Source organism: Saimiri boliviensis, chromosome 4, assembly GCF_048565385.1.
Source record: "Saimiri boliviensis isolate mSaiBol1 chromosome 4, mSaiBol1.pri, whole genome shotgun sequence".
NCBI classification, from domain to species: domain Eukaryota; kingdom Metazoa; phylum Chordata; class Mammalia; order Primates; family Cebidae; genus Saimiri; species Saimiri boliviensis.
Window position 1 is genome coordinate 145,256,901 of NC_133452.1, and position 10,386 is coordinate 145,267,286.

Below are 10,386 nucleotides of genomic sequence, written 5' to 3' on the forward strand. Positions count from 1 at the left end.
TTTCGGCCGGCAGTGCCTTTCCCACCTGCAGTTTGGCGAGTTTTTCCTGGTTCATGATTGTTTCTTTCATCTTGTGGGACTGGATAGGGGGTGATGTGGGGGACCAACGTGCACGTGCAGGGGATCTCAGGTGGACTAGCTGAGATTAAGCACACATGTGCGGGGATGTCCATTTGTTCATCTTTGAACTGGAGATGGTAGCGCCAGCTGCTCAAAGTCATTGTGAGGTGACGCGGATAGCCCATGCAAAGGTCCTGGAAAGCAGTCACTGACGAATCCGTGGTGGTTTCCTCCCTTGCTTGCATACAATGGAGACTTGCAAAATATTTGTCCAACTGAGAACATCTTAAATAAGTTAAAAGAGAAGGAAATTCATATTCAGATGTGAATGTGATTTGTAACTTACCTCCAGGGAAGATTCCAGAAGAGTTCAAAATCGTCTGAGTGACACCTCACATTGGAAGGCCTGTCCTGCTTCCCAGGTGACCGCCTCCAAGGACAAGCTTATTTGGAAACATGAACCCCGGCATGTTTCGCTTTTCTTTTCAAAAAATGTCATTCCTCTCCATGGTGGCCACACCTTATAAATGGGCCAGTTTGGCTTTTACCATCTCTCCAATCTCTGCTCCACCTTGGTAGACTGGCTTGATGATCACCTAAGTGACTCAAAATCAGGCAAAAAGATGAGAAGACGTAGAAACGTCGGGATAGACCATCTACCTCTGAATTACCTGATAAATAAACATCAACATCAGTATTGGACAAGCCGCTTTGTATTACTTGCTGCTAAAAACACCCTAACTGCTATAAACAAACAAAGCACTCATGCCAGGTTTTCTTGTAGTCAGAAATCAGCTTGAGGCCACAAAATGTATTAAGGGGAAACAGGCTTAAGGGGTCACAGAAAGCACATGGGTCCATGCTTGGGTGTGGTGCCCTTGGTAGGCACTGGGTGCTAGTCTTTTTTTTTTTTTTTTTTTGAGATGGAGTCTCACTCTATCACCCAGGCTGGAGTGCAATGGCGTGATCTCAGCTCACTGCAACCTCCAGCTCCAGGGTTCAAGCGATTCTCCCTCCTCATCCTCCCAAGTAGCTGGGATTACAGGCGTGCGCCACCACCCCCGGCTAATTTTTGTATTTTCAGTAGTGACGGTGTTTCACCATATTGGCCAGGTTGGTCTCAAACTCCTGACCTCAAGTGATCCACCCACCTAGGCCTCCCAAAGTGCTAGGATTACAGGCGTGAGCCACCGCACCCAGCCCACCAGGTGCTATTCTAAACCCTTCAGGCATTTGATCCCTTGTGGCCTCCACAACATGCCCATGACCAGATGTTCCTACTGCTCCTTCCACCGATGCGGAAATGAAAGCACCAAGAGGCTGATCAAATTACCCAACGTCACAGAGCGAGTGCATGGAACGGCAGGATTTGCACCCAGGCAGTTGCACTCTGGGGTTCACCTTCCTTATCACTAACCCATTGGGCGCCTGGTAACAGAAGGTTCCTCCCAGATGCCATCATTTGGGGGCCAACCTGCCTGAAAGGGTCCACGGTTTTCACTTTTGGTCTCATCTCCAGAGGGGAATGAAATGAAGACAGCGTGAGGTGCAAAGGGTGATCTGTCCCATGCCTCAAGCCCGTTGACATGGTTTGGGTCTGCATCCCTGTCAAATCTCACGTCAAATTATAACACCCAGTGTTGGAGGCAGGGCCCGGTGGGAGGTGTTTGTTTGGATCATAGGGGCCGATCCTTCCTGAATGGCTTAGTGTCATCCCCTTGGCGATGAGTGAGCTCTTGCGAGAACTGGTCGTTTAAAAGGGCATGGCACCTCCTGCTGCCCTCTCTCTTGTTCTGGTCATGTGATGTGCCAGCTCCTGCTTCACCTTCTACCCTGGGTAGAACTTCCTGAGGCTTTGCCAGAAACTGAGCAGATGCTGGCACCACGCTTCTCGTACAACCTGCAGAACTGTGCCTGTAATCAATTACCAGTCTCAGGCATACCTTTATAGCAATGCAAGATCGGCCTTACCCACCCATGTATCCTCTTTACCAGTTTTAACCTCTTCCTCACAGTCTCCAGGTTTCCCACTCTGTCCACCCCTTGCCGCCTCCCTGCACCCCATCTCTGCACTTTGGGGGCCCTTGGCCTCCCTGCTTTCCTTTCCATGCCCAGGCCAGCAGCTCCTCTTCCTGTCAAGGCCAAGCCCACGTTGCTTTTGCAAATGCTTGCTTCCAGTCAGTCTTCTTTTGAGGAAATGTATTCCACTCTCAGATATCCTAAAGATGAGAGGAAAGTCGGGCGGGCGGATCACAAGGTCAGGAGTTTGAGACCAGCCTGGTCAACATGGTGAAAACCCCCTAAAAATGCAAAATAATTAGCCAGGCTTGGTGGCAGGCGCCTGTAAATCCAGCCACTCAGGAGGCTGAGGCAGAAGAATTGCTTGAACTGGGGAGGTGGAGGTTGCAGTGACCTGAGACTGGCCACTGCACTCCAGCCTGGGTGACAGAGTAAGCCTCCATCTCAAAAAAAAAAAAAAAAAAAAAAAAAAAAAAAAAAAAAGATGAGATGAAAAATCAAAGTAACCAAAAATAGAAAAAACATGCGATGTACAAAGCCCCTTATCCCTACTCAACAAACAACTGCTAAAGTCATGGAAACAATGCCTAACTTTTAAAAATTCAGTTCAGGCCGGGCGCGGCAGCTCATGCCTGTAATCCCAGCACTTAGGGAGGCCAAAGCGGGTGGATCACAAGGTCAGGAGTTCGAGAACAGCCTGGCCAAGATGGTGAAACCCCGTCTCTACTAAAAATAAAATAAAATTAGCCAGGCGTGGTGGTATGCGCCTGTAGTTCCAGCCACTCGGGAGGCTGAGGCAGGAGAATCGCCTGAACCCAGGAGGTGGAGGTTGCAGCGAGCCAAGATCCCGCCACTGCACTCCAGCCTGGGTAACAGACTGAGACTCCATCTCAAAAAAAAAAAAAAATTAAGTTCAGTTCTATACATTTCAGGCTTACAAACACCTGCAAATATTGCAGTTAAACACCTCTTCTTTCATTAAAAAAATAAAATCTCACAAATAAAATCCAGAGTAGTAATAGGTTTAGTGTACACCCTTCTGAGCACAGTCAAGGCAATTGCCTAGGCTCTTTTTCTACCTGACAAAATATAGCTGTCATGCTTTCGTCACAGAAATACAATGCTTCGCTTCCATGACAGTAAGCACTAACTAGGTGTTTACCATGTGCCAGGTTCTGTGCTCCGGAGAAACCAAAATTGTGTGTCAAACAGTCCCTGGGAGCTAACGCCACGTTCTGTAAGATGTTGATAGAGATCCTGGGGAGAATTCCTTCTCAGTGATCTCTGCTGAGCAGAGGCACAAAGAGGCAACGTGACATTTGGTGACAGCAACAGACTAGGACGTGGGGTCTTTGCCCCTTGGTGGTCCTTGCAGTTGCTGCTTTGCTTTTTAGGACCTTTTTCTTGCTTTTCTCTGTGGGTAAACGCTGACTTCTGCCGCAAAACCAAGCTCAAAAAATGCCTCTCAATTCCCCAAGACCCAGAAACGTTCTATTTTGCACCGTTCACTGCAGTTCATAGCTGCCACGTTGATTGAGTAATCACTCATCTGCAACTTTAAAAGGAAGAGAACTCACCCTATTCATCCTTGGAATCCTCACAACACTGGCTGCCGAAGGAAGACGCTGGAAGCCGGATGAACAAATAAAACATGAGTGGGTGGTAGAGTGTGCACCGCTGGTGAAAGGGGCTCATTCCCTCCAGGATGTCACTTTGCCCACCGACATCCCCAACTTCTGTCTCCTCTCACCTCTCCTCTCCCCATCCCAGCTGTAAAAAAGACAGAAAGATGGTGTCCTAGTCCTTTTTCTATCGTTTATAACTGAACACTGGAAACTGGGCAATTTAGAAGAAATGAAATGTCTTTCTTACAGTTCTGGAGGCTGGGAAGTCCAAGTTCAAGGGGCTGCATGTGGGGAGATGTTCCCTCTTGGCAGAGACGCTGCAGAGTCGCGAGACGGCACAGGGCATCTCATGGGGAGGAGCTGAGCGGGCAGGCGCGGGTCTCTTTAATTCATTAATACATTAACCTATGAATGGATTAATCCACTCATGAAGGGAGAGCCCTCATGACCCAAACACCTCTTAAAGGTTCCACCTCTCTATCCTACCACCCTGGGGCCTGAGTTTCCACAGGAGTTTGGGAGGGAGCAAGCATTCAGACCATAACGCATGGCAAGAGTCTCGTCCATGATACAACATTCCTGCTCGGCCATCTAAAGTCTTTTGAAAAGTGGCTGCTTGGCTTTCAGGTGGCCAGAAAATTTTGTAAAAACCAACTGTGGTTCTAAGAAAAGATTTTGCTGAGTGAAGTGAAACTCGTCTCATCACTGCCTGCAGACGGAGGGCAACTTCCCCAGTGTGGCTTCTGGAGAGGAGGGGGAGCCCCAGCTGAGCTTGGTTGGATCGGGGTGGAGGTCAGGGGGGACTGAGGGTCTTGCTCCACCTGTGAAGGAATGGGTATAAGGAAGGCCTGGCCCGGGAGCCCAAAGCTTAGAGAGAGACACCAGCCAGCGTCCTATCTCTGCAGCTGCTTTTCCCTTTGCCCTGAAGCTCTTACCCACAGATACCCAGCTCACCCTGAATGGAAAACATGAGCCAAATGCCACCCCCTCCAGGAAGTCTTCCAGGGTTCTTCCAGCCAGAATTAACCACCATTTCCATTACCCTCCCTTGTCATGGCCCTATTCTACCAAGGAACATTGTTATATTGTTAGCATGATGGTAAACCCTGGAGGTCGGTGCCTGTATCTTAATCCTTTTGTTCCCTCCACCCCACCCTATTCGTGCTCCTTCTCCCTCTCCTTTCTCTTTCTCTCCTTCTGTCTCTTCATTTCTTCATCTCTTCATCTCTCACTGTATATCTCTGTCTCACTCACCCTCTGTCTCTCCATCTCTGTTTCCCTCTGTGTCTCTCTCATTCCACCTTCTGTCTCTCACATGCCTTCACATAATCTCTCTCTCTCTCTCTCTCTCTCTCTCTCACACACACACACACACACACACACACACACACACACACACTTAGCACAGTGCTGGTCCTCAGAACCTTTCAAAAGAGCCTGTTGAGTAGCTCAGAATCTCTCCACTTCCAGTAAGAAGGGTGGCTAATTCCTTCCAGTGCTTAATGGGGAGAAGTCAGTTTTCAACTCTATCTGAAACACGAAACTGAGCTCAAGCCACACCAGTCCAGACCCCTTTGGTGGCACAAGAAAATACTCATCCGCTTAGGCATGGCTCCTGGATTTTCCGGTTCCCTTGCATTTTAGAAATCAGAGAAGTTGTCCCCATCCTGGGTGCCTTGGTTCATGCCCACGTCACCTGCTCACAACAAAGCTTCTGAGACTCTGTGCAACATGTTGTGGAAAACCAGGGGTGCTGTGGAGAACCATGAATTTCCAAGTGAGGAAACCGAGGCATGAGGGACCAGGAGCCGGCCCACAGTTTCACGGCCGCTGGTGGGGACTTGGGCGCAGGCCGCTGGTTCTGCCCCTGTATGGTGGCTGGGAGGTCCCCGGCAGTGATTTCTGCTTGGTTTTCTTTTCTTTTCTTTTTTCTGGGACTGTCTCACTCTGCCACCCAGGCTAGAGTGCAATGGCGCAATCTTGGCTCACTACAACCTCTGCCTCCCAGGTTCAAGTGATTCTCCTGCTTCAGCCTCCCAAGTAGCTGGGATTACAGGCATGTGCCATCATGCCTGGCTAATTTTTGTATTTTTGGTAAAGACAGGTTTTTACCATGTTGGCCAGGCTAGTCTCGAACTCCTGACCTCAGATGATCTGCCCGCCTCGGCCTCCTAAAGTGCTGCGGTTACAGGCATGAGCCATTGCACTCGGCCTGATTTTCCATTTAAAAAGCAGAATGAGCCGGGCGCAGTGGCTCACGCCTGTAATCCCAGCACTTTGGGAGGCCGAGGCGGGTGGATCACGAGGTCGAGAGATCGAGACCATCCTGGTCAACATGGTGAAACCCCGTCTCTACTAAAAATACAAAAAAATTAGGTAAATTAGGTGGGCATGGTGGCACGTGCCTGTAATCCCAGCTACTCAGGAGGCTGAGGCAGGAGAATTGCCTGAACCCAGGAGGCGGAGGTTGCGGTGAGCCGAGATCACGCCATTGCACTCCAGCCTGGGTAACAAGAGCGAAACTCCGTCTCAAAAAAAAAAAAAAAAAGCAGAATGAAAGGTTTTACGTTTTATGGTGCCGTCAACTCTTAATATTAAACTAATAAAGAGGAGAAAAAGAAATTTGAACAGGAGAGGCACCGGGTCCCTTCGCAAACCGTGACCTTTCTGGAGGCTGGCCACAGGGGCTGCCTGACCACCCCTCGCCTGCAGCCATGCCTGGTCCACTTAGTTACCGCAACGTGGGACAGTTGGCTGGTCTCGGGGCAGCCATAGGAATGGGGGCCATGGGTGGGATGCCCTGGCCTCTGCGAGACAGCCAGCTCCCTGCCTCCTTCCTGCACCTGTGGTGAGAGATGATAAACTTGACAAGGCCCCAGCAGGTGGTTCCAGTTCCAGGCAGTGCAGCAGCCTAGCGGAAATATGTGGGGAAACCAGGGGCCAACCCCCAAGCACGAGAGAAGCCAGGGTCAGGGAGGGAACGGGAAAGGAACATTACCACATTGCCGCTGCCAGGAATCAGAGCACTTGAGCCTTTTAAAAATAGCGAGTGGCAGGGCTAGAGAGTTTCTCCTGGATGTGAATGAGTAACTAACCCAGATATTACAACCCTTGGCTTCCTTGCTTTTCTCCGTGAGCCTGGAATGGCTCCTGCCTCAGTTTACTCATCTAAAAACTACCTAACGAGACGCGGCTTCGGCCCAGGGGTAGGAAGGGATACGTGAGGAAAGGCAAGGGAGACGGCCCAGGGGGCCGGCTGGATTCTCAGCTGCCTGCCCGCCCGCCCTCCTTCCAGCCATGTCGCCTCTCCTCCCTTTTCTTGAGTCAGATCGACCCAACCACAGCCTGATCATCCACCTTCTACCCCACAGGCTTCCCCCAAGACACACTGGGATGAGAACGAGCGAACCACCTCTCCTCACCAAAACTCTCTCCCCTCTGTGGACACCTCCCTGCTGCCAACCCTGCGTCTCGGGGCGCCAGGGACCACAGCAGCCCTTGTCAGTGCTGGAGGGTAACACCGTCACTCAGCTCGTCGTGGTCTCTTCTCACCCTCAGTGTCGTTCTTGACTTCCACAAAGGTGCGGGGCTCCTGACATCAGCACCCAGCTCCTTGGGACACGCCCCCCTGCCATCTGATTGAATCAGGGTCCAACATGGGGAGGTGGCCTGGAGTCCTCAGGGTCCCCACAAGCTGGGGACAGAGCGGTCATCATTATTTACAGGGTCAAGATGTCCTTTTTGTTCTTGGCCATGGGCTTGCTCTTCGTTGGAGGAAAAAAAAATGAGGGATGTTATTCTTTAATAAAAGTTTAAAGAAAAAAGAGTGGAGGGAGTGCCGAGGAGCCAGGGAAGAGGCTGGTGTAGAAGTTGGAAGAGAGAGGCCAGGTGTGGTGGCTCATGCCTGTAATCCAAGCACTTTGGAAGCCAAGGCGGGCGGATCACCTGAGGTCGGGAGTTCAAGACCAGCCTGACCAATATGGTGAAACCCCATCTTTAAAAATAAAAAAAAAGAAGAAGAAGTTGGAAGAGAGCGGAGGTGAGGGAGCACCTGCTCGGAGACAGCCCTTTTGAGGCCATGTGGTGACACGTGGACCTCGAGGTGAGCCGCAGGCACGGTGGGCTGCCTCCCATCTGTGGCACCACCACAAGGGCTCCCTGCGGGATCTGAAGAGTGAGGAAGGCGAGGGCGGCCACCGACTGAGACAGCATGGGCCAAACTGGGTTCTCTAACCCAGCCCTTTTGCGTGCCTAGTGTGGCATCAGCAAACAAAAAGGCACGGTGAGCACTGCCCTTGTCACCACTGAGCCCTGGAGAAGGCCTGCAGTCCCGCTCTGTCCGATGAGGCTTTGGCACAGAGGAAGCATCCATTTCTCGTCACTGATGATGAACAGGTGACGGGCGTGCCGCCGGGTGCTGAACCTCATGAGGGCACAAGAAAGCCGCCCACCAGGAATTAAAGGGAATCATGGGGTCTACTCAGAACAAGCCAGGTGCCTTTCAAGCAGGGATTGCATCATCCTCACCATAACCTAATCAGGTCTATGTCATAGCCTCACCTTGCAGATACAAACACAGGCCCAGAGAGGCTATCCTACGCCACAGTTGCACAGCAGCTGGGCAGCCGGGATTTGAACCCAAAACTCCAAAACCCCTTCTCCTTGCCTTGCCCAAGCTGCCCTCTCGTAAGATTGGCAGGCAGCCCCGTTACCATTCAGCATCTAAAGCTGTGGCCGGAGGAAGGAGGCGGAAAGGTGAGGACAGGCTGCTTCTCCTCACAGGCCAGCAATTCCCTGCCTGACTCCTCCCCTGCCTCAGGGGAGGGAAACCCAAACAGGGCAGATCCTTTCCTAGTGCTAGACACACCCTGTGACGTGTCCCAGGGGTACGTGGATGCTTCTGTCATGAGTGAGCCATCAAGGCCAAGTGAGAACCAAGCACCTTGCGAAGCTGAGACCCACCTGGGGCCAGGCTCCTCCTTCGTGGAGGAAGAAAGACACAGAGAGATGAGTAATGAGGCCGGGCAGGGAGGAACCTGGCTGGTTTCAGTCAACGCAGGTTTGGGGAAGCACTCAGCTAGTTTCAGTTCACGATGCCACTAGGTGGGGAGGGAGCTTCTCTTCACGGTTCGTTTCCATCGTGATGTCTGCTTATGACCCTTCTGCGTCCTTAGTGCCGCAGAGGTGGCCACGGGTCCTTGATTTGACTATAATGTCCTGCAGGGTGCACCTTATTTCCATCTCCCCAGAAGTTTTTTGGAAACAAGAAAGGCCGTTTCAGAGTGCAGGGGCAAGAGGGTCACAGGAGAGCCTGAGGCTCATGCCAAGCCGATGGGGTGAATCCAGACCACAGGACCCTAGAAAGAATATGTCCGACTTCCTGCTCCAAGAGTGTGGGAGGAGGCAGTGTCTGCCCAGCTGCGTTTCAGGGCAAGGGGCAGGGGGAGGATGGGGGCATGCCAGGGCTAGCATGACATCAGCTCAGCCCTGGTTAGACAGAGGTGCTGCTGCCAACAAGAACGCACCCTCATACTCATCCTTGTGTGTTGCCCATTAAAGAGTCCATGGTTTCCATAGAAACAAAATGAGTCCCATCTGCAGGCGGGGCAATCCTCTGGTCCTTGTTTATGCCTCGCCCTCCTTTCTCACTGCCTGCGCCTTCTTCCTTTGCATCTCTGCTTCCCCCTGAACCTCTTCACACGAGCATCCCTATCTCCACTCTCCTTCCTCCCTCTCCCATCCCGCTCATGCCTACTTGAAATGGGAACCCACACATTGGGCACACTCTGCAGTGTCCACTCAGGCACTCCCAACCCTGGCAGCCATGGCACAAGCTACCAATTGGTCCCAATATCCTGTCTGGCCATTCCAGCATGAGATCACTCAGAATACTGCCGTCACTTCACATCTAGGTGTGGTGCTAGGACTAAGTCTGGGCCAGTGAAAAGTCAGCAGAACTTGCTTTTCTTTTTCTTTTTTTTTTTTTTTAAGAGATGAAATCTCACAATATTGCTCAGGCCAGACTCAAACTCCTGACTCAAACAATCCTTCCACCTCATCCTACTCAGTAGCAGAGACTACAGGCATGTGCCACCATGCCCAGCATAGTGTGCAACTTTTCAGACATAACCACAAATGGAGGCAGTGCGTCTCAGTCTTTCGTTTTCACCATCCTTGTAAGCAGGAATGTAGACATGATGGTTAGAGCTCATGCAGCCATTTTGGCCTATCAAGTATTTGTCTAAACCAATGTATGTACTTCCCAGGATCTGTTCAAGTGTGGTTCCTCTGCTCAATACCACCATTACACATCTGAGAGGATCGCCTGGCATCATCACCTTCTTACAGACCATGAAAGGGTTTTTTTGTTGTTGTTTTAATGAGGTTCATTGAGTTTCGTGCCATCTTGTGGCAGAGATTATGGTGCCATGACATTTCACCTGCCTGGCTGGGCTGGGCCCATGGTGGCGGATGTTCCTGATTTCTCATGTTGCTCACAGGTACAACCCAACAGCACATTGCTTGATGCCTCCCACCTCCTGCCCCAGAGCTTCCCTGTTGCTGTGAAGAGCGTGATACCCTGGGAGGTACTGACTCCAGTAGACACACTGCCTTTCCAGACCAGGCCAGTCAGGCTGTAGACTGAGATGGGCAGGTGGGAAGCCCCCTGCCCCCCCCCCAG

General features: G+C 51.3%; 1 long non-coding RNA gene across 1 annotated transcript; it reads right to left on the bottom strand.

Annotated features, from left to right (window-relative positions):
* Nucleotides 1-1,001: 1,001 nt before the first annotated feature.
* LOC141584170 (uncharacterized) lies at nucleotides 1,002-4,280 on the bottom strand. The gene is made up of 3 exons (XR_012517105.1): nucleotides 3,952-4,280; nucleotides 3,657-3,849; nucleotides 1,002-2,279 (listed from the first exon to the last, which is right to left on the bottom strand). It is a non-coding gene; the product is annotated as an uncharacterized LOC141584170 (long non-coding RNA).
* Between the last annotated feature and the right edge of the window lie 6,106 nt (nucleotides 4,281-10,386).